The following is a 23,997-nucleotide window of genomic DNA, read 5'->3' as shown; positions in this document are numbered from 1 at the left end:
TTCTAACGGTATTAAATCTTCTAATCCATGAACATGTGATATCTTTCCATTTATTTGTGTTTGTTAATTTCTTTCAGCGTAATTGATTGACTGATTGATTTTAGTTTCTAGTTGACAACTCTTTCTCCTCTTTGGTTAACTTTATTCCTAAGTATTTTATTCTTTTTATAGCTATTATAAATGGGATTGTTACTTTAATTTTTTTTCAGATTGTTGTTAGTTTATAAAAATGCAACTGATTTTTGAGTGTTGATTTCTATCCTGCAACTTTATTGAATTATTAGTTCTAAGAGGTTTTTTCATAAATTTGTAGGGATTTCTACATTCAAGATCACGCCATCTTGAAAAGAGATGATTATACCTCTTCCCGTTTGGATGCCTTTTATTTCCTTTCCTTCCCTAATTGCTGTGGCTAAGACTTCCAGTACTATATTAAAGATGGCAAGAGTGGGCATCCTTGCCTTGTTTCTGATTTTACAGGAAAAGCTTTTAGTCTTTCATTATTGAGTATAAATTAGCTACAGACTTTTAATATATTTTCATTATTACATTGAGATAATTTCCTTTTATAGTAGTTTAAGTGTTTTTATCATGAAAAGATATTGAATTTTGTCAAATGGTGTTTTCTGTTGAGATGCTCATGTGATATTTACTCTTTGTTTTGTTAATGTGGTATATCACATTGATTGATTTGTATATGTTGAACCATTCTTGCATCACAGGGATATATCCCACTTGGTCATGGTGTATGATTATTTTAATGTGCTGCTGACTTTGGTTTGCTAGTATTTTGTTAAAGACTTTTGTGTTAATATTCATCAGGAATATTGGCCTGTAGTTTTTTTTTTTTTTCTTGTAGTATTTTTGTCTGGCTTTGATATCAAGATAATTCTGGTCTCATAAAATAGGTTTGGAAGTGTTCTCTCTTCTTAAAGATTTTTGGAAAAGTTTGAAAAGGATTGATATTAATTCTTTTTGTTTTTTTTAATTTTCTGGAAGAATTCACTAATGAAGCCATCTGGTCCTGAGCTTCTCTTTGTTGGAAGATTTTTTTAATTACCTTGATAATTTATTTTAATTAGTCCAAACACATGACAAGCAAAATTTGAAGTAGTTATAAATCACTTCCTGCATATTCTCAATACATGTGTTTAACTTTCTCTGACAGCCAGGCTAAAATGGCACTTCAATATTGAAAAGATTTAATCTGAGTACTGGAGCCACCACTGAAACAAGGTTTTAAGCCACATAAATGAAATATAAAAGGGACAAAATATCACAGGTTTACTCACCTAATACGAAGATAATTCAAAAGTATAAATAAAATGGTGATCCTAAAATTAAAAGAATAAAAGTATTTATCCTTTACCACGTATTTCATAGGTAACTGTTCTTTTATTACCCATGAATAAAAGTCACAAGATTACACTTCCCTCCATTTCCAAGGCAGGCTCTAAAGGATGGCTATGGCGTTTATGGTTCAGAGTCCAAGGAAATGACCTCATTCCAGTGTTGCTATGAGAGGCAAAGATAATATATTATAAAGATATATTCTTACCATTGCATTTCTAGGTTTTCTCTATCTTTTCATGTTGTTGAGGTAACATTCTAAGCATTTGGTCACTGTGTTTCATTTGATTATCTACTGCAGGCCAACTCTTACAGTGAGAAATAGGAATCTAGCAATTAATATTGAATGCGCTCGACCTTTAAGAAACTCATAGTGTTCTGTTATCAAACTCAACACCCAAAAACCAAACAATCCAAGTGAAGAAATGGGCAAAAGAAGTGAAAGGGCAAAAGATGTCTCCAAAGAAGACATCCAGATGGCCAACCGACATATGAAAAAATGCTCAACATCACTCATCATCAGGGAAATACAAATCAAAACCACAATGAGATACCACCTCACACCTGTCAGAATGGCTAACATCAACAACTCAGGCAACAACAGATGTTGGCGAGGATGTGGAGAAAGAGGATCTCTTTTGCACTGCTGGTGGGAATGCAAACTGGTGCAACCACTGTGAAAAACAGTATGGAGGTTCCTCAAAAAACTAAAAATAGAACTACCTTACAACCCGGCAAATGCACTACTAGGTATTTATCCAAGGGACACAGGTGTGCTGTTTTGAAGGGACACATGCATCCCAATTTTGATAGCAGCACTAGCAACAATAGCCAAAGTATGAAAAGGGCCCAAATGTCCATCAACTGACGAATGGATAAAGAAGATGTGGTATTAATCAGCAATCAAAAAGAATGAAATATTGCCATTCACAACTACGTGGATGGAACTGGAGGGTATTATGCTCAGCGAACATAGAGAAAGACAAATATCATATGGTTTCACTCATATGAGGACTTTAAAATACAAAACAGATGAATATAAGGGAAGGGAAGGAAAAATAATATAAAAGCAGGGAGGGGGACAAAACATAAGAGACTCTTAAATATGAAGAACAAACAGAGGGTTACTGGAGGGGTGGTGGGAGAGGGCATGGGCTAAATGGGTAAGGGGCATTAAGGAATCTACTCCTGAAATCATTGTTGCACTATATGCTGACTAACTTGGATGTAGATTAAAAAAATAAATTAAATAAAAATTAAAAAAGAAAAAAAGAAACTCATAGTGTTCTGAAGAAGGCAGCCACGCATATGAATTTTCCTTTGGAAGTGTCAAGGAAAGAGTAATTAATTTCAACTATGGGGTAAACAGGAGGTAGTATTTGAAACTCTACTCATCTTTTTTCTCCTTTTAGTTCAATCACTCCTAGAACACAATGCAACATTTACTTACGTCTTATACAATAGCAGTTGATATTTACTGAGCACTTAATATATGCCGCTCTACAGAATAATTATACAACTGACCCGAATACTGGCAGAGGTAACTCTGGCTTTTGACATTTAGATAAATTAATTTAAGCACGTATTACTCATTCCTTGCAGCCTATCGTTCTCCCCAAGATTTCTGCTCTTCTAGGGACTTACTTTTTCACTTTTAGCTCCAAGCCCCTGATTTCACTCATGTCTGAACCTTATTCTCTAATATCATACCACCCTTCTCTTCTTTGTACTAAACCATTTATAAGAACTATTTACAAAAGACATTTGTGTGGGTAGCATATGAGCAGGTAGAAGAATTTTACATTGCAAGAATACCAAGAAATCAAAAGTACTCATTTGTGGTATTAAGCCTTCAGCCACCCTAATACGGAACACTTCCAGCCACTTATTTATTCATAGTTCAGACTTGCAAAATTTCACTTATCTCTCTCTCTTCCTTCTCCTCATGACTAAAAATCCTATTCAATTCTCAAGCAGAGAAGTTAAGTATTTCCTACTTTTCCTAAACCATGGTTTCAGGACCATAATTCCATAGCTAAATAATTCAGGCTCTCTGCTCTGCCCCATTCAACAGACAGGAGTACCTTCTTGTGCAATGCCAGCCGCACCTCTGAGACACAATGGTGAAAGTGAGAGTAAATACATTTGGCCATATTGGGCACCTGGTCACCAGGACTGCTTTTAACGGACAGAGTAGATACTGTCACCATCAATGACCTCAACTACATGGTCTCCATGTTACTGTATGACTCTTCATGTGGCAAGTTCAATGGCACAGTCAGGGCTCAGAATGGGAGGCTTGTCATCAGTGGAAAGTCCATCTCCATTTTCCAGGAACAAGATCCTGTCAACGTTAAATGGGGTAATGCTCGTGCTGAATCTGGGGTCTTCACTACCTCGGAGAAGGCTGGAGGGCTCACTTGAAGGGTGGAGCCAAAGGGTCATCCTTGCTGTCCTTTCTAGTGATGTCCCATGGTTGTGATGGGCATGAACCGTGAGAAGAATGAAAACTCCCTCAAGACTGTCAGCAATGCTTCTCGTACCACCGGCCCCATTAAGAGCACAGAAGAGTCCCTCACCTGCTGGGGAGTCCTTGTCTCAACTGGATCCGACATCACACAGCGAATATCCCGACTTTGACACTGTTTCTATCCCAGACTCATGAAGGGGAAAGGCTTAGGGAGCCCTACTTTGTCATGGGCCACCAACAAAGTATACTGTACCCAGCCTAAATAGCTTATTTTTCTAATTAAAAACAGTTCCCTTAATAAGAAGAATTCTGTTACCAACTATTTAAATGGTGTATTTTCACTCTGCTACACATATTTTGTTTAGTTTACTTTTCATTATAACCCAATGAACTAGGTATCATTCATTGTCTCCATTTTATAGATTGGAAAACTAATGATGAATAAAGTTACTTGAAGCTGGAAAATCACAGATCCAAGAACAGAATCAAACTCTGATGCCAAAGACCTATGCTGTGATGTGTGTGTGTGCATGTGTGTGTGTGTGTGTGTTTCTACTTATATATCCTATCCTACTTGATTAGGAAATATCCCAAAGCCTGGATCTGCAAAAGAAGTCACTTTCACTTATCTAGAGAAGTGTATTGCCAGTAACTTATAGAATTGAAGCCAATAACCATCACTTTTTTTTCTACCCCCGGAATTTAGTGAAAAATTCACGCTTTGTTTGTTTGGTTTGGGTTTCTGTTTCCACATACTACTATTCTCCGAGGGAGAGAAAACACTTGACAAGCATGCTCACAGAATCCTAAGCTATGACTTCTAATTGAAGAGGGGTTGTTAACAACTTCCAGATGTTTTCTGAGCATATTCTTATATAAATACAACAATAATTACCAGGAAATTTGAATACTCCCCATTAGAAGCTATATTAAGATCTGATTCTTTGAGTAAAGTTTCCACCTTAACGTCATCCGAAGATGCAGCAATAGCAATTGGTTGGTGCTCAAAACGTAAGTGGACAGCTGGGAGAATTATGATTCCTAACACCGACGTTCGCAGTAGAGGGAACACCTCAACTCGATGCAATGGCTAGAGAGAAAATGTGCAGTCGCAGGACATACCTGCATTTACCACTGGAGCTTCCCCAGGGTCTCAGAAAGATCTTCAGTAATTGCTTGCTACATTGAACCAAAGCTACGAAGAGCGATATTTCTAATACGTATGTTCATATTGCCAACATTTTGATAAAACACACTTCTCCCACAAGTACATGAGAAAGACCTAACTTAAAAAAAAAAGTTGAGGGGCGCCTGGGTGGCTCAGCCGGTTGAGCGTCCGACTTCGGCTCGGGTCATGACCTCACAGTTCGTGGGTTCGAGCCCCGCGTCGGGGCTCTGTGCTGACAGCTCGGAGCCTGGAGCCTGCTTCGGATTCTGTGTCTTCCTCTCTCTCTGCCCCTACCCCGCTTGTGCGCTCTCTCTCTCTCAAAATTAAAAAAAAAAAAAACATTAAAAAAAAAGTTGATTGCTAATAAAGACAATTTTGAGTCTGATGGAATTTCTGAATTGAAGGACACTTAAGCCAGATATCATTAACCGTCAAGGTGGTAGGTATGAAGAATTAAGCCATGCCACCTCTAAAGCACATGGAAGATTTGTAGTTGGATTAGCTTCGTGTCCCTTGTGAAGTTTCACAATTGAAATCACAGATGTAAGGAGGTGGCAGCCTTTTCTTTAAGCAGGTCAAACAGTGGTCACATTACAAATGACATATTGAAAATGACTTTAAGGATGGTCTACTCAAACCCTTTCGTTTATAGATAAGAAAGTTGAAAGCCAGAGCAGTTAAAAGACCAAGGTCCCACAGCTGGTTACAGACAGAATGTTTAGAACCACACTTGCTCAGTTCAATCGTCTTTTAAGAAGTGATTATTTGTGTTTTTGAATAGTTGACATTTTATTATTGTTTTATTGAATTATTTTAAATGATGATATCTATGTTATGTGTGTGTGGTAATTTACATTTTTTAATATTTATTTATTTTTGAGAGAGAGAGAGACTAAGTTGGGGAGGGGCAGAGAGAGAGGGAGACAGAGAATCCCAAGCAGGCTCCAGGTTCTGAGCTGTCAGCACAGAGCCCGACGCGGGGCTCGAACCCACCCACGAGCTGCGAGATCATGACCCGAGCTGAAGTCAGACGTTTAACCGACTGAGCCACCCAGGTTTCCCATGTGTGTGGTAATTTAGAAGCAATTTATCCTGCTATTTTCCAAATAGCGTTACCTCTGTCAATTGCATCTAGAATCTGAAAGCATAATTATCAGTTTCTAATATACCTTAGTTTTTGTATACTGTTGCAAGTTGGGCTCAAAACTTTTTAAATGCCAAGTTCCTTAACTTGATAAATATCTGGAGTATGCTCTCTTGGAAATCATTATAATATTGATCTATTAGATAATAATATGTTAATATTAGATCTAAGTAGACCAGACAGAATTTTCATTCTTTTAATAGCAATACAAGAAATGAAATGCAGAATACACATGAATTTTTGTCTTATTTTAGTGATCATTGGCCGTCATCCCATCATCAATTAGCAATGATATTTTCTACATTTCTACTGCCTCCAGTAAAGTACCACTAATGCCCTTTCACATTCTGGGTTATGGGTTATGTTGCTGAAAGACATTTGAACCCTCTATTTCTCTAACAGGCCCTGAGGTGGTTTGGGTGTTATTTCCATTTTCAGCAGATAAAAGGAGTCATAAGCTTATAGTGTGTCATTTCTTTCTGAGATGCAAAGACGAGGATACACTCATAGGGGCACAAGTAATTTTGGATCAGAGGCTGGAGGGCATAACACAAAGCCAGGGAAAACCTCTGGAGAGAGAAAGAAATATAAGTTCTCCAAGCAGAATTAGAGTTGTAACAGAGACAAGGTAGAAATAGAAATCCTAGAGGAGTCCAGTTAATAACGGCCCTTTTAATTTGGTGGACATCATTTTGGTTCACTTTAAATATGTTGCACATTCAAAATACAAGAGATAAGAGACGCAGGTTATAATCAATTTCAGTATGACTTTAATGAAGAAGATGATCAGCTGGAGGTAAATTTATGCAACTGAAATTTCCAGGGCACTTGATTTTAATAGATTTATTGAGTGAATTTCAAAATAAGCCTGCCAAGGTTTATAACTACTCATTTCTATGGCCATACTCATGCCACATTTTAGAAACTCTACTGAATTCTTTTTCCAAATATATATGTATATTTAGTTTTGAATAAATCTTAGCACACGTGAAAATGTCCGGTATTGGCAGAAATCTGTTTTAGATGTTTTCAAAAGACATGCGAATGAATCATTGTTTTGTAAAAGTTTGCTAGCAATTTAATGTCTTACGTGGGGATCTATTTACAGATAACTTCTAATAGCAGCAAGATACTGAGTATGGGGTATAGAAGTGGTTCACTCCAGGTGCAGGCACCGAGGGAACATACCGCTGTAGGAGAATTTAAAAATAACGATAAAATTCCCCAAAGTTATTTTTTTCTAATATCACCATGCACCGGAGATTATGAATGACATCAGTGATAAAATCTTCCTGAGCCAGACTGCTCCCATTGCCTATCCTTCCTTTAGAATGCTACTCTCTAACAGTAAGTGGTAAATATTTGTGCTAACTTGTAAATATTACTTATGAATGTACAGCCATCCTTCCATCCTTTGTGTTGATATGGTTGCCAGGGCAGTGCAGAGTTCCCTTGAAATAGCTGTATTACAGAGAAAGACAGATACCATATGTTTTCACTCTTATGTGGATTCCGAGAAAATTAACAGAAGACCATGGGGGAGGGGAAGGAAAAAAAAGTTAGAGAGGGAGGGAGCCAAACCATAAGAGACTCTTAAAAACTGAGAATGAACTGAGGGTTGATAGGGGGTGGGAGGGGGGTGGGTGATGGGCATTGAGGAGGGCACCTGTTAGGATGAGCACTGGGTGTTGTATGGAAACCAAGTTGACAATAAATTTCATATTAAAAAAAAAGAAATATCTGTATTAAGAAATTTCTAGGAGCATCTCGGGGGCTCAGTTGGTTAAGTATCCAACTTTGCCTCAGGTCATGATCTCGCGGTTCATGGGTTCCAGCCCTGTGTTGGGCTCCGTGCTGACAGCTCAGAGTCGGGAGCCTGCTTTGGATTCTGTGTCTCCCTCTCTCTCTGCCCCTCCCCCACTCGCTTGTGCTCTTTCAAAAATCAACATTAAAAAATTTTTAAAAAGGAATTTCTATGAAGAAATCTGTATTGAATAGGCAGCAAAAATATAGAGGAGGTGTATATAGATCAATACTTATTACCTACACTTAAAAATTTTCCTCTTTATTGGTGTAAATGTTACAGCCTATAATGTATATACATCTTCAGTAAACAGCCTGATACAGTTTTCCATGTATATGTATCAGTATAAACATATACATGGAAAAATGTATCAAGCTGTTTATACAATATATATAGTATAATATATATAATATATATATAGCTGTTTATATATATAATCTTCACCTAGATCAAGATATAGGGTATTTCCATTAACTAGATGTTCCCTTTGCATCCTTCCCAGTCAATACCTAACCCCCAGAGGGAACTACTAGCCTAACCTCTATCCCCGTGATAGATTAGCTTTTTTCTGACTTGCTCATTATATAAATTGAATCACATAGTGAATAAAGAAAAAGGAAAAAAAAAAAGGGAAATCTGTATTTAGAAATGTTCCTTCCATTCTTTTGAGATGAAGTCCTGTGATGTTTTTCATTCCTATGTTGTGTCTATCCCATATGGACCTGTGATCTGGCTTTTATCCAGATCAGCCCCCACCAAACATCTTAATGCCCCTCAAAACCATTAATCCAGCTGTTTCAGACTAGAGAGGAGCAGGCTAGGCAAGCCTTGCTATAATTCTAGTTCCTTTCTTTCCCTTTAATTCAGCATAATTACAGATTCCCCAAACCTTCATTTTTCATTAAAATATCTAATGCACATTTGCTGTGTTTATGGGATACCCTGTAAACAAATGGTTAAATGGTCAAATAAGCTTGGGAAATGTTGCAGAATATATTCTCCTTTGGGGAAATCAAAAGCACATTAAAGGCACTGAGAAGTCCTATAAGAAAAAAATGGATATACATTCATTGAACCCAGTGTTTTCAAGCTTACTAAGAAAATTTTTTTGCATACCAATTTTAAATATCCCATGAAATTAATGTTCTCTAGTAGGAGCTATGGGATATGAGGGTCTAATTACTTTATTATCACTTTATTGAAAAGCCATCCGTACGTTCCATGGGCGAACTTGCGTCTCTAATAAATCACTTTTGATACTGCTGGCATTTTAAACAATTTTGAGCTAAATGTGAGACAGTTTCATGATTATAAACCATACTATTATTTAAGGGAAGCCTAGCTTTGACTAAACTAGAAATGAGTGCCTTTATACAGCACATTAAATAACGTTGTGGATATGTCCTCCAGAAAAATACCAGAGCAAGTATAGTTGTGAATTGTTTTTAATAGCATCTTCAGATAAAAGCTGGGCAGACAACATTAAATTCCAATTCAGAGATAACAATCTACCAAAAGGGAGCTGGTGAATTACACATATGCTTATTTTATTATTTTTATTTTTTTATTAGAGAATAAAGTGGTATATATAATTTTCTAAATGACAGAAACTTATACATTTAAGCTCCAAAACTATTTCTCCCCCTTATTTAGTCATCTCTGGAATGAATCTTCCTAGAATTCAACTCGTTTAACAAATTGTATTACACCTTTTTCTTGATTACTTGAGGCACAAAATGAGTGATATCACTATTTGACAATATCACTATTGCCACTATGCCTACTATTTCCTTTCTTCTGAGCAGGTGTCTTTTCTGAGAACGTCGGGTTCAATGCTTCCCTATCAAGTTAACTTTAATTTGCATGTGATCTTAAATCGACGGGCTTTAGTTTCTCCTAAGCGGCTGCTGAGGTCTTGATGGAGAGGTTTCCCCCCTTGAATGTGTAGTTATGTTGCAGATAGCTGTTGGATGCCATGGAGGGAGATGGGGAATGATAGGGAAAGGAGAGCAGAGTGGACTAGTGGGAGGGTTCCATTGTGGTCGTTGAAAGAATGCACTTTGGTATTCCTGAATTCTCGTACTGGCTTCAGTACTAACTAGTTGTTCCCTCTGGCAAATTACCTAACTGGTGAGCCTCAGTTTTCTCATCTGTAATACACAATCACTGTGTTTACCACGGTGTAAGTATTAAAGGAGATACTAACTGTCGGATAAAGTTGCAGGTCAGAACTAGGTTGAGAGCCACAATGATAGCATACATAAACAGTACACAGACATTGGGACTCTAGAAAAGCAACAAGTCAAAAGCCAAATGACAACCAAGAGCCCGAGGGAATATTTTCTGGCCAAAGCAAGGAAAGAGTTCTAAAATACAAGCCAAGAGTCACCTCTTTATGAGACAGGACTAACTAGTTAAACGCGTATGTTTTGGAGTCTGGCAGAATTGGTTTTAAACCAAGGTACTGAAACATACTAGCTTTATTACGACAGTCAAGTTACTTATCGTAAACCTCTTTTTACGCATATCTAAATGGGATAATATTGTACCAGAGGGTAGTTACGAGAAGTATGCAAACACACACACGCACACACTTCCTTAATGTCTGGCTGTAAAACCCAATAAATAGCCTGGCTTCACACATTCCTCCATTGTAGCACTATAAAATATGTGATAAACGAACATCTTCACGTTGCTTACTTTTCTCCAATTTTATGTCACAGAAGGAGTCTGGCCATTGTAAAATTGCATTTGGCGAAATCCCTAGTGAGTGCTATCACCAAAAATTTAGGACGGAGAGTGAAAATAAAAAGTCAAAAGCTTTAAATTTGGCATATTTGGACGCTTGGTATTTTCCTTGGTTGTTCCCCGCCTTGGCTGCAGATTCTAATTACCTGAGGAACTTTTAAAGATCCCAACGCCCAAGCTATACTGGAGACAAAGTAAATCAGAATTTCTGGGTGTGGGACCCATGATCAGTAATTTGTAACCTCCCCAGGTGATTCCAACATGCAATCACGTTTGAGAACTGCTGCTCTAGATTAGCGGTCGTCAAATCTGACTGTGTTAGACTCACCTGAATACCTTTCAGAGTTTGTTCCAGAACCAGCGGGCACGTACTGGGGACCTGCTATAGGTCAGGGATGGTAACACACGGTTTACATATATTGTTTTCTTTACATTTTACAATATTAGAACATGAATTCATAACATCCCTAATCTTCAACAGAACCCTATGAGGTAGGTATAATTTTCTCATTTTAGAGACTTTAAATTCCACAAGGAGTTATGTATCTTATTTGCCTTATCCTCAGAATCTAGCATAGTACCTGGCACAAAATAAACAAGCGATAAGCATTTGCTTCATGAGTAAGCAAACAGAATCTCATGCGAAAAAAAAAACCGCAGAGAATTTAAGAAATTTTCCAAAAGCTGCAGAGGCAGGATGGAAAGCCGAACCTGCTTCAGGAGCCCATGCTTTCCACACGCTGCCACATCGCTTTTCTTGTTTGCCTGTGGAACTGTATCCACTTTCCATAACAGCACCAGCAGGAATCACGTAGGTAAACTTTAAGACTGTCGATGAAGTAATTCATCTTTTTGTGCCATCGCAAGCGTCTCCCAGAGCGGTCCTAAAATCCACTCCAGAGCCCCTGCTTACACTCAGCAATGCTCACATACACTATAATCAACCTTTATGAGTTGGAAGGCAAACCCAGCTAAACTCAATCTCTTTCCTCCATGACCATCTTAGAAGAATCCTAGACAACTCTAATTTCTCCCTTTATTTGAATTCCTAAAATACTTTTCATTTCTATTATTTATTTTGGTACACATTACCTCCTGTCACATATATGTAAGTTTCATGGAAGCATGCTCTGTATTTCCAGTAGAATTATGAAATCTCTAAAAGCAGGTAACGACAGCATATACTGTGTCTCAGACCCTGTTCTAAGCACTTCATATATATTATCCCACTTATTCTTAGAATAACCAGTTGAAGTAGGTACTTTTAATATATTCACAAATGAAAAAAACAGTTATATTGAAATAGTTGTCAAAATATTTTCAAATTTATACAATACAGTAATATATTTTCTTCCTTATAACAAATTTGGTACAAGATGATCATCAGGTCTACAAGGATCATAAATTTGACATAAGATGAGCTCAAATTTTATTTCACTATAATTACCACTTTTTTATGCACATGGAATTATCTGCGTTGTCTATTGCTGACAAAGTCATAGGTATGGTCTCTTTATTCTAGTGCTCTGTTGCCTACTTTCAAAATCAAAGGAAATGCTAATTTTTTGGAGATGGGGGAAAAAGAGATGTAATTTTCCCTTCCCAAATTCACATACCAGTTGAATTTAATTAGCAGAAACCCAGGATCCATGAACTCCAAATTAAGATCTCCTGGCCCCAAAACAGTTATTAGGCATTGAACCACCTGCTACTTCATATGCTCAAATCTTTATGTAGGGAAAAATCAAGTTAGAAGATGTACTTTACTCCTTATTAGCTTGGAAATATATTTTGGTTGTAGTCACATCAATTATTAGTGAACATTTGAATCAGGATTTGGAGTACTCCATTAACTGGGTTAGTCTGTGAAGGAGTTGAGAGATATTCTAAAGAGAATTGGCTTGTACCTTTGGTAATTTTCCCAAAATTTCATCACTGTTCAGGAAATTGTAAAAGAAAAACAAAAAAAAATTAAAATTGCAACCAGTGCTAGCTAGCTTCTATTTTTACACATAGCATCTATTTAACCACAAAGGTTGGCATTCAGTAATATACATTCAACTTTTCCTTAAAGTACAAGTTCAGCCCACAAAAAAAAATGCAGATTATTTTTTTTTATCTCACAATAGGGCAAGATACTGATAAAAGTCACAACCTTAATGGTGCTAGTAGGATCTTAAGTCAGCTGCCAAATCGAAATCGGTATCATTCTTATTAGAGTGCCAACAAAATTTTTCATGTTATAAATTGCAGAAAGAGCTTTATTTTGCTTTGGATAAGGTAATTCATTCATGATATATTCAGGCTAATGAATATGATTTTCTGCTGTATTATATATATACACATACATATATACATACACATATACATATATAAAACATTTTCTTTGGGGAACAAAATAAAACAGAATTCTTATTAATGTATCTTTTGAAAAAAATAAACATGTTTAAATGTTCTTGCTAGTCTTTACTAAAGTTCTAAAACTAAGTGTTTGACTTTTAAACCTGACAGATGGCAGCTCCCCCCACCACCTGCTTTTCATTTTTTTCCCATCTCATTTGGCATAGTTTACCGGCAACAGGGAAAACCTAGCTTTCTTAGCAGCAAATCAGACCAGATCTTTCATTTCAAACAGATCCAGTTAATTGAAATACAATGCAACTTTGAAAAGTGCAGGGACATAAACCGGCAGAAGAAGCTACAACTTGAGAGGTAATTAATTGCAACTTCTTTATGTCAATAGGGTTGTACTCTAATTGTTAAATATGCACTCATTAAAAAGGGACATTATTCAGGCTCTTCTATGGAATTCCCAATGGAAGTTTGGTTTACTGAAGAAACTTTGGCGCAGAGCAGGTATCATGAGGTCACTGACGACAGGATTTAAAATGAAATAAGCAAACAAACAAACAAAAAACAAATGGAAGCTATTAATATGAGAACAGGGTTACAATGTTCACAATTTTGCCATGTTGCCCTTCAGTACCATGACTTAGTAAGTTACTTAGCAATATCCTACGGAATTATCTTCTTTGTGCTGTGTTCATAGAACACATCACATCCAAGTACTTTGTTATACCTTCATGGGGTAGGCAATAAAGCCTTAGCTTAGAGTCACAAATATTTAGTAGTGCCTGTTTTATTTTTCTAATGTTTATTTATTTTGAGAGGGTGGGGGAGGGACAGAGTGGGGGTGGGGAGAGAATCCCAAAGAGGCTCCACACTGTCAGCAAGGAGCCCAAGGTGGGGCTCAAACACACAAACTGTGAGATCATGACCTGAGCCAAAACCAAGAGTTAGATGCTTAACTGACTGAGCCACGTAAGTGCCCTTAGAAAAAAAATATTTTAGTTGTTGAACTATTAGTGAACCAAATAACAAAATTGTGGAACTAGGACATTACTTATTTCCTTACTGCATGAATAAGAATTTAAATAAAATCAGTAAAGCAAAATGATGCTAATTTCAAATGAACTAGGATAAATAAAAAGTCAGAACAAATTTATCCATGAACAGGAAATTTCAGTCCCAGAACATTAGTCAAATAGGAAGAGGCTCTGAAATTTTCTCTTGGTCAATTTTTCATGTAAATATTGATTCCAAAGACATAGAATGAAAACAAATAATAAATGTTTTATATCAATAATCTATTCTATTTTTCCAGTTAAGCATCTACTGGAAGAAACTGGTTTCTTGCTTGTTTGTTTGCTAGATCACTTTATATTTTTCAGGTTTTCACTTAAATTCCAGTTAGTTAACATACAGTGTAATATTAGCTTCAGGTGTACAATATAGTGATTCAATACTCCCATACATCACCCAGTGCTCATCACAAGACCCCTCCTTAATCCCCATCACCTATTTAACCCATCTCCCCAACCACCTCCCCTCTGGTAACCATCAGTTTGTTCACTATATTTAAGAGTTTACTTCTTGGTTTCCCTCTCTTTTTTCCCCCTTGTCTCATACGGTATTTGATTTTCTCTGACTTATTTCACTTAGCATAATGCTTTCCAGTTCCATTCATGCCATTGCAAGATTTCCAATGGCAAGATTTCATTTTTTTATGCCTGAGTAATATTCCAGTATGTGTGTGTGTGTGTGTGTGTGTGTGTGTGTGTGTGTGTGTGTACCTCCTTTTCTTAATCCATTCATCAATCAATGAATAATACTTTGGCTATTATACATAATGTTGTTATAAACATCAGGGTGCATGTATCCCTTTGAAGTATCTTTCTATTTTCTGGGCAAATACTTGGTAGTGCAATTGCTGGATCGTGGGGTAGTTCTATTTTTAACTTTTTGAGGAACCTCCATCCTGTTTTCCACAGTGGCTGCACCAGTTGGCATTCCCACCAACAGTGCAAGGAGGTTCCCCATTCTCCACATCCTCACCGACACCTGTTGTTTTATCTGTTGTTGATTTTAGCCATTCTGACAGGTGTGAGGTGATATTTCATTGTAGTTTTGATTTGCATTTCCCTGATGATGAGTGATGGTGATGTCGAGCATCTTTTCATGTGTCTACTGGCCGTCTGTATGTCTTCCTTGGAAAAATGTCTATTAATGCCTTCTGTCCATTTATTGATTGGAGTATTCCATTATGGGTGTTGAGTGTTGTAAGTTCTTTATAATATTTTGGATACTAAACCTTTACCAAATCTATCATTTATAAATATCTTCTCCCATTCTGTATGCTGCCTTTTAGTTTGTTGATTGTTTCCTTAGCTGTGAACAAGCTTTTTCATTTTGATGAAGTCCCAATAGTTCATTTTTGCTTTTGTTATCTTTCGCCTCAGGAGAAATATCTAGAGAGAAGTTACTGCTTGTGGTCTCTTCTACGATTTTGATGGTTTCCTGTCTCACATTTAGGTCTTTCATCCAATTTTAATTTATTTTTGTGTATGGTATAAGAAAGTGGTGTTTTCCCACTGGACATTCTTTCATTCTCTGCCAAAGATTAATTAACCATATAGCTGTGGGTTCATTTCTGCATTTTATATTTTATCTACTGATCTATGTGTCTATTTTTTATGCCAGTTTTAGCATACTGTTGTGATGACGACAGCTTTGTAATATAAAGTCTGGAATTCTGATGCTTGCAGATTTGCTTTTCTTTTTCAAGGTCGCTTTGGCTATTTAGCTATGGAGTTTGTTGTCAGTATTTAGGTCAATTTCTGGGTATTTCGGATGATTTGGTAGTTATGTAGTTGTACTCGTGGGATGAGGTGAGCCTAGGGTTCTCCTACTCTGTCGCCGTCTTACTCCCTCCTAAGAAATTTGGTTTTAACAGATTTTACTTCTCATGGTAATGGCTGATTATTACTATCATTTTGTAGTTTAGTCTATGAAATTAAATTTAAATACAAAGTTTCCTATGGTTCACAAACCTATAATGTTTTCTATCTACAATGCAACATGCATTTTGGACTCTAATACAATATTTTAGGAATGGATGGACTTACTAAATGCATCTTATGAGTTCTTCATGTAGAGATAATCCAACACTAGAAGAAATGCAACCCAAGTATAACTGTCACACTGATGTGTTGCCACTAAGATTTGATATTCACTAAACTCCTACAGGTGGCATACTTTACACTTGGCATTTCCTATATTTTTCTTATTATTCCTCACAATAACATTACAAAACAGATTCATTTAAATAACTTGCCCAAGATAAATAGGAAAGCCAAAACTATAATTCAAACCTGACTCCAAGCTTCCTGCTCACAACTTCTAAACTGCATTCTTTATCTTAAAATTATCTCTGAAAAGTGCAATACTCTGCAATGGGCATTAATAACAGAGACAGACAGAGAGACGGGTAGAAAGAGCCGGAACTTCCAGAGAGCTGAAAAGAATGTGTCGTTATCAACTCCCAAAATTTCCTCCTCTACATATGTGAAGTGAGTTCAGAACTATGAAGATTTGACACCAAAATCACAGCTCAGCATCACTTCAAGACGGAATGCTGAAATTACAAAATGACCAAGGGAAGCAAAGTGAAATCAACAATACTGAGCACACAGTTACTTACACTCACGCCTCCATGACTCTTCCCTGCCACAAGGCTTTGTGATGAGCAGTGCAGACTGGGGAAAGCTGTGAGGGGTACTGTGGCTAGAGAGGCCTCAGCGCGATTTGGAATGTGCACCTTTAGGTGCACTGGCCGCCTCACGACGGCGACAGATTGTCGTGACGCGACAACCTGTCGCCAGATTAAACCAGCTCTAAGTCTGAACACAGTGATAAAGGGTTCAGGGAAGTCAGAGTACGGAGTACAGGTAGGAAATTTCAACATAAATTTGGTTTCAAGGGCCAGAGGCAATTTGTAGAACTACGTAATATTTAAAAAGGACAGTTTTACAATCCCTTAGCTCCTGGGGGGAGAATAAAGGCTACAGGGAAGGAAAAATCAGTCCGTGGCAACTACATGACGTTGGGAATGAAGAAAGAAAAAATGGAAATTTAAAGTCCTGAAAAATACAAGGTAAACTTAAAACCAAAGATTCACAACATTCAAAACCCCTCTCTCGCCATCAAAGTAAATAAAATAAAATAGAGAAATAATGGAGAAATAAAACACTACTACAGAACCTAGACTTTGCTAGACTGACAATAAAGGGCAATGTTAAACTAGGAATCTTATAAATCACCCCAATGCCATAAAAGCGGGCAAGAGGAAAGTAATATCCATGCCGAAATATTTACAAAATTAGGAATGAAATTTCACTCAACTGAGTATATTAACCCTGAAAAACACCCTTGAAGCAGAATAGAAGTCTAAGTCTACACTACAAAAAGAATTAAATATATTAAAACAAGCACTTAAGAATACGAAAAAAATCAAACATGAGCAACAGGAAATCTCATGCTTTGCTGCTTGGAATGAAAAATGGAATGATATGGCCACTTCGGAAGGTGATTTAGCCATTTCTTACTAAGGTAAACATAGTCTTGTCATACAATCTAGCAATCACGATCCTAGGTTTCAACTGATTTGAAAACTTATGTCCATACAAAAACCTACACGCACATGTTTATAGCAGCTTTACTTAAAATCTCTAAAGCTTATAAGGAATCAAGCAGTCCTTCAATACATGAATGGAGAAACAAATTGTGCTCTATCTTTATAATAGAATACTATTCAGCAATAAAAAGAAATGAGCCATGAAGCTATACAAAAACATGGATAAACCTTAAGTACACATTATTAAGTAAAAGAAGCCACTCTTTAAAAGGCTACATACTGTATGATTCCATTTATATGACATGCTGAATAAAAGCAAAATTCTAGAGATAGCAAGTGGATCAGTGGTTGCCATGTGTTTACCGTGGGGAGGGTTGAATAGCTGAACCACAGGACTTTTGTGAAGGAGGGGCAGAGAATGACTTTACTCCCCCCTCCTGAGAGTGGACTGCACATAATTACTTCTTTCTAAAAAAGAAAAAAAAGGAGTAACTTTCCAGTGGAGAACCATGACAAAAGCTAATTCAGCTAGGTGGCTGAGGTTAAGATCAGACCTAAAGAGCCATGAAAACTAAATATATTATGGTATTCTGGATGTGATCTGGGAATATAGAAAGAATGTTAAATAAAAATTAAGGGAATATAAATAAAGTATTGATTTCTTTTAATAATAATGTAATAATATTGGCTTATTAACAATGACAAATATACCATGGTACAGAAAGATATAACACCAGGAAACTGGGTATGGGATTTATAGGAACTCCATACTATTTCCCTAATTTTGCTATAAATTTAAAACACCCATAAGATATAAGGTTTATTTAAAGTACTAAGCTATTTAACAAAGAAAGTATGACTCAAGGATTGTATATCCAGCCAAGGTTTTCTTTAAATATCAATGTTACTAAAATAAAATTTCAACATAAAAGAATAAACATAAAACCATGGTTGCCAGGGGCTAGGGGTCAGGGAAAATGGGGAGGGGTTGGTCAAAGGACACAAACTTTCAGTCATAAGATGAATAAGTTCTAAAGACCTAATGTAGATCATGGTGACTATGGTTAATAATACTGAATTGTACACTTGAACTTTACTAAGACACTAGATTTTAAGTTTTCTCACCACATCAAAAAAAAAAAAAGGTAATTATGAAAGGCAATAGATGTGTTAATTTGCTTGACCGTGGTAATCATTTTACAATGAATACATATACCAAACCATGATATTTTATATTTTAAATATTTACAATGTTTATTTGCCAAGTATACCACAATAAAAATGGAAACATTTTTAAAAAGAATTTAAGGAATTCTGCGCCCATTAGCCTTTCTTGAGGCATCTACTAGAGGATGAATTTTTATACAAGTGATGACAGAGATAACTTCAGCAAAAGGACTAATGTTGAATATTTTAAAACATACATATAAAACTAAACCTGAGTGAAGATGAAGGTAAAAAATTAATTTATAAATGTTATGTATTACAAAACAATTAAAATTATGCATCTAAAAAATAAAAGAGAGAGGAAAAAGGAAAATAGAAAATGCTTATAGTTGTATAGCATGGGTGGGTTTTAAAGAACACTGGAGAAAAACACACACACACACACACACACACACACACACACAAAACCAAAACCAACAAACCAAAAATGCAAACTACCAAACCAGAGAGTGAAGGGTTAAATAAGAAAACAGGGGAACAGGGCACTAAGCTTATTTTTTTTAAAAAACATAAGCATGGGTCAGTATAAATATGGACATTTCCTAATTGGGTCCTTTGACAAGACGTAGACACAATGACAACCCAGTAGCAAAGCATACCCTTGGCCTAGATCTTGCTTTCTAAATACCACTTTCCAATGAAAGAAACTAGAGCTCATTGGAGAAATGGCTGATTTTATGTCTGCAGTAAGTGAAAGTGAAAATGGGCTTGTAGCATCTTATAGTGCCAGAAAACAAGATTGTGCTCAAGAAACACAAGGATGGAAGCATGTCAAAGGAACACAGGAATCAATCTCAAGGAACTCCAAATGGCCAAAATTGGGATAAAATAAACAGTATACAAAACAGAAGAGACTCATAAATATGGAGAACAAACTGAGGGTTGTGGGAGGGGTTGTGGGAGGGGGGATGGGCTAAATGGGTCAGGGGCACTAAGGAATCTACTCCTGAAATCATTGTTGCCCTGTATGCTAAGTAATTTGGAAGTAAATTTTAGAAAAAAATTTAAAAAAAACAAGTTAAAAAAAAACAGTATAGTACTATGTACAAAAATATTTTAATATTTATGTTTTATTATATAAAATATAAATTAGGGATCATTATATACAGTATTATGTTTTATATATTATATAAATTTATTTGGAATAGCAAAACAACATTAGATTTTAATCAAAAGTATAAAATAAATATACATGATCCTATACTGACATAAATAAGTTATTGGATAAATAAATAAGCCGGCTACATGGGACAAATCCTTAGATAAGAATTCTAAATATGCATAAGTATTCCCTGGAAAGCTAGATCTTAATTTCCCACACTCTGGAGTATGGAATGGACTTATTCTTACATCTAAAGCATAGAATACTATAAGTATAGCATACTTATAGAATACTTACTATCTTAACCACTTTGTTCTTTATTTTCAAGATTGCTTTGGCTACCTAGGGTCTTTTGTGTTTCCATACAAATTTTAGGACTGTTTGTTCTACTTCTGTGAAAAATACTGTTGAGATTTTGATAGGTATTGCATTGAATTTGTTGCTTTGGGTAATATGCATATTTTAACAATATTAATTCTTTGAATCCATGAGCACAGAATATCTTTCCATTTATTTGTGTCTTATTCACTTTCTTTCATCAATGTATTACAGTTTTCAGTGTACAGGTCTTTCACCTCTTTGGTTAAATTTATTCCTAGGTACCTTATTCTTTTTGGTGCAATGGTAAATGGGATTGTTTTCTTAATTTCTTGTTCTGATACTTTGCTGTTAGCATATAGAAACATAACAGATTTAAAGTTTTTGCACAGCAAAGGGAACCATCAACCAAATGAAAAGGCAACATACTAAATGGGAGGAAATATTTGCAAACCATCTATCTGATGCAGGGTTGATATCCAAAATATATAAAGAACTCATAGAACTTAATAGTAAGGAAACCATCAGTCTGATATAAAAATGAGTAGAGGGCCTGAATAGACATTTTTCCAAAGAAGACATACAAATGGCCAACAGGCACTTGAAAGATGCTCAACACCACACTAATCATCAGAGAAATGCAAATCAAAACCAAAATGAGATAGCACCTCACACCTGTCAGAATGGCTATTACCAAAAATACAAGAAAATTAAGTGTTGTTAAGGATGTGGAGGAAAGGGAAACTTTGTGTCCTGTTGGTAAGAATGTAAATTGGTACAGCCACTCTGGATAACAGTAGGGAAGTTCCTCAAAAAAATAAAACAGAACCACCATATGATCCAGCAATTCCATTTCTGGGTAGTCACCTGAAGAAAACAAAATTGCTAAGGCAAAAAGATGTATGCACCCCCTATGTTCATTGAATCATTATTTATAATAGCCAAGATATGAAAACAACCTAAGTGTTCATTGATGGATGAATGGATGAAGAAGATGTACACATACATAATGGACTACTACTGAGCCACAAATAAAGAATGAAATCTTGCCATTTGTAGCAACATGGATGGGCCTTGAGTGTATTAAGTGAAATAAATCAGAGAAAGACAAATACCACATGATCTCACTTACACGTGAAATCTCAAAAGCAAAATGAATGAACAAACAAAACAAAAACAAAAGCAAAGCTCATAGAGAAAAAAAAATGGTGGCTGTCACAGGGCAGGGGGTTAGGAGTTGGGTCAAATGAATGAAGTAGGTCAAGAGGTACAATCTTCCATGTAAAAATAAGTCATGGGATGCAACGTGCAGCATGGTGACTATGGTTAATAATACTATAGTGTATGTTCGAAAGTTGCCAATGGGAGTAAATTTTAAAAGTTCTCATTATAAGAAAAAAATTTTATAACTTTATGGTGATGGATGGTAACTAGACTGATTGTGGTGATTATTTTACAGTGTATACAAGTTTCAAATCATTACATTGTACACCTAAAACTAATATAGTGTTTTATGTCAATTATGCCTCAATTAAAAAATCAGTTCTCATTAATCTATAGAGTTCAAGCCCCCCAAAAAATTGCAGTTGTGTTTTAACAACAGTAAAATTACAGTAGAATTTATAGGAAAAAGTAGAGATTTATAAGTAGGCAAGTCAATCTTGTAAAGGAGAAACTAAAGTTCTTGCCTTCTGATGTCTTAAAACAGAGTACAGGATCATTGCAATCAACACAGGATAGCATTGGTATAAGAACACATATTAAAGAAATACTCCAGGTGCTCTGCACCTCCTCATTTGACAGATAGCCACATCTTTGGGTGCAGTGCTAACCATGTTGCTTAACATAACGGTGAGGGTTGGAGAAAGCCAATTTGGCCCTATTGGGTGCCTGGTCACCACAGCTGCTTTTAACTTCGGCAAGGTGGTTATTGTCACCATCAATGACGCTTTCCTTGACCTCAACTACATGGTCTACATATTCTAGTATGATTCTACCCATGGCAAATTCCACAGCACAATCAAGGCTGATAATGGGAAACTTGTCATCATCGGAAGGCCCATCTCCAACTTCTAGGAGATCCCGCCAACACCAAGTGGGGTGATGCTGGTGCTGAGTATGTTGTGGAATCCACTGGGGTCTTCACCACCATGGAGAAGGCTGGGGCTCACCTGAAGGGTGGGGCCAAGAGGGTCATCATCTCTGCCCCATGTGCTGATGCTCCCATGTTTGTGAGGAACATGAACCATGAGAAGTATGCCAACTCCCCCAATATCGTCAGCAATGCCTCCTGAACCACCAACTGCTTGGTCTTTCTGGCCAAAGTCATCTGTGACGACTTTGGCATTGTCCTCTGGCCAAGGTCATCTCTGACAACTTTGGCACTGTGGAGGGACCCATGACCACAGTCCACGCCATCACTCCCACCCAGAAAACCTTGGACGGCCCCTCTGAGAAGTTGTGGCATGATGTCTGAGGGGCTTCCCAGAACATCATCCCTGATTTTACTGGAACTGCCAAGGCTGCAGGAAAGGTCATCCCTGAGCTGCACAGGAAGCTCACTGACGTGGCCTTCCGTGTCCCCACCCCCAACCTGTCAGTCATGGATCCCAACTGACACCTGGAGAAAGCTACAAATATGATGACATCAAGAAGGTGGTGAAGCAGGCATCAGAGGATTCCCTCAAGGGCATCCTGTGCTACACTGAGGACCAGGTATCTCCTGTAACATCAACAGTGACACCCATTCTTCCACCTTCAATGCAGGGACTGGCATTGCTCTCAATGACCACTTTGTCAAGTATGACGATGAATTTTGCTAAAGCAACCAGGTGGTAGACCTTATGGTACAAAAGGCCTCCAAGGAGTGAGAGACCCCAGTGACAAGAAGAACAGAGGCCCTCAGTTACTGGGGAGTCCTCTCCCCAACTCATCCCTCAACACACTGAGAATCTCCTGACCTCTACACAGTTTCCATCCCAGATCCCCTGAAGAAGGGGAGGGGCTTGGGGACCCCTGCATTGTCATGTACCACCAATAATGTAAACTGTACTCAGAAAGGGAAAAAAATGAAAAACCAAATACTCTGATGGAACAGAATAAGGAAAGCAAATACGAATAGATTCACATATGTGTAAGAATGTGAATATAACATAATACATGACAGAATTAACAGCACAAATCAAAAGAAAAAATTGGTTCAGCAAATTATGTAGGAAGGTCCGTCTCATTGTAAGCAAAATATAAACCTGTATCTCTTAAAAATACTTTAAAAGATGGACTATTGGGGCGCCTGGGTGGCTTGGTCGGTTAAGCATCCGACTTCGGCTCAGGTCATGATCTCACGATCTGTGAGTTCGAGCCCCGCGTCGGGCTCTGTGCTGACAGCTCAGAGCCTGGAGCCTGTTTCAGATTCTGTGTCTCCCTCTCTCTCTGCCCCTCCCCTGTTCATGCTCTGTCTCTCTCTGTCTCAAAAATAAATAAACGTTAAAAAAAATTTTTTTTTAAATAAAAAAAAAATAAAAGATGGACTATTCACTGAAGTTCCATTTATAAAACAAAATAATATACAGTTCATCATATTAAATGTAGGTGAATATTTTGTGTTCCCTAGGTCTGGGGACGCTCTTAGAACATGATTCAGAAGCACATACAATAAAGCTAAATTTATGAATTCAGTAATTTGATTTCTGT

The 23,997-nt window shown here is 36.9% G+C and overlaps 1 pseudogene; it reads left to right on the top strand.

The window, feature by feature from the left end:
• Positions 1–3,470: 3,470 nt before the first annotated feature.
• LOC102962795 lies at positions 3,471–23,174 on the top strand (annotated as a pseudogene).
• The last annotated feature ends 823 nt before the right edge of the window (positions 23,175–23,997 follow it).

Source organism: Panthera tigris, chromosome X (genome assembly GCF_018350195.1).
Source record: "Panthera tigris isolate Pti1 chromosome X, P.tigris_Pti1_mat1.1, whole genome shotgun sequence".
Lineage (NCBI taxonomy): Eukaryota > Metazoa > Chordata > Mammalia > Carnivora > Felidae > Panthera > Panthera tigris.
This window is presented reverse-complemented; position numbering and strand designations above follow the sequence as displayed.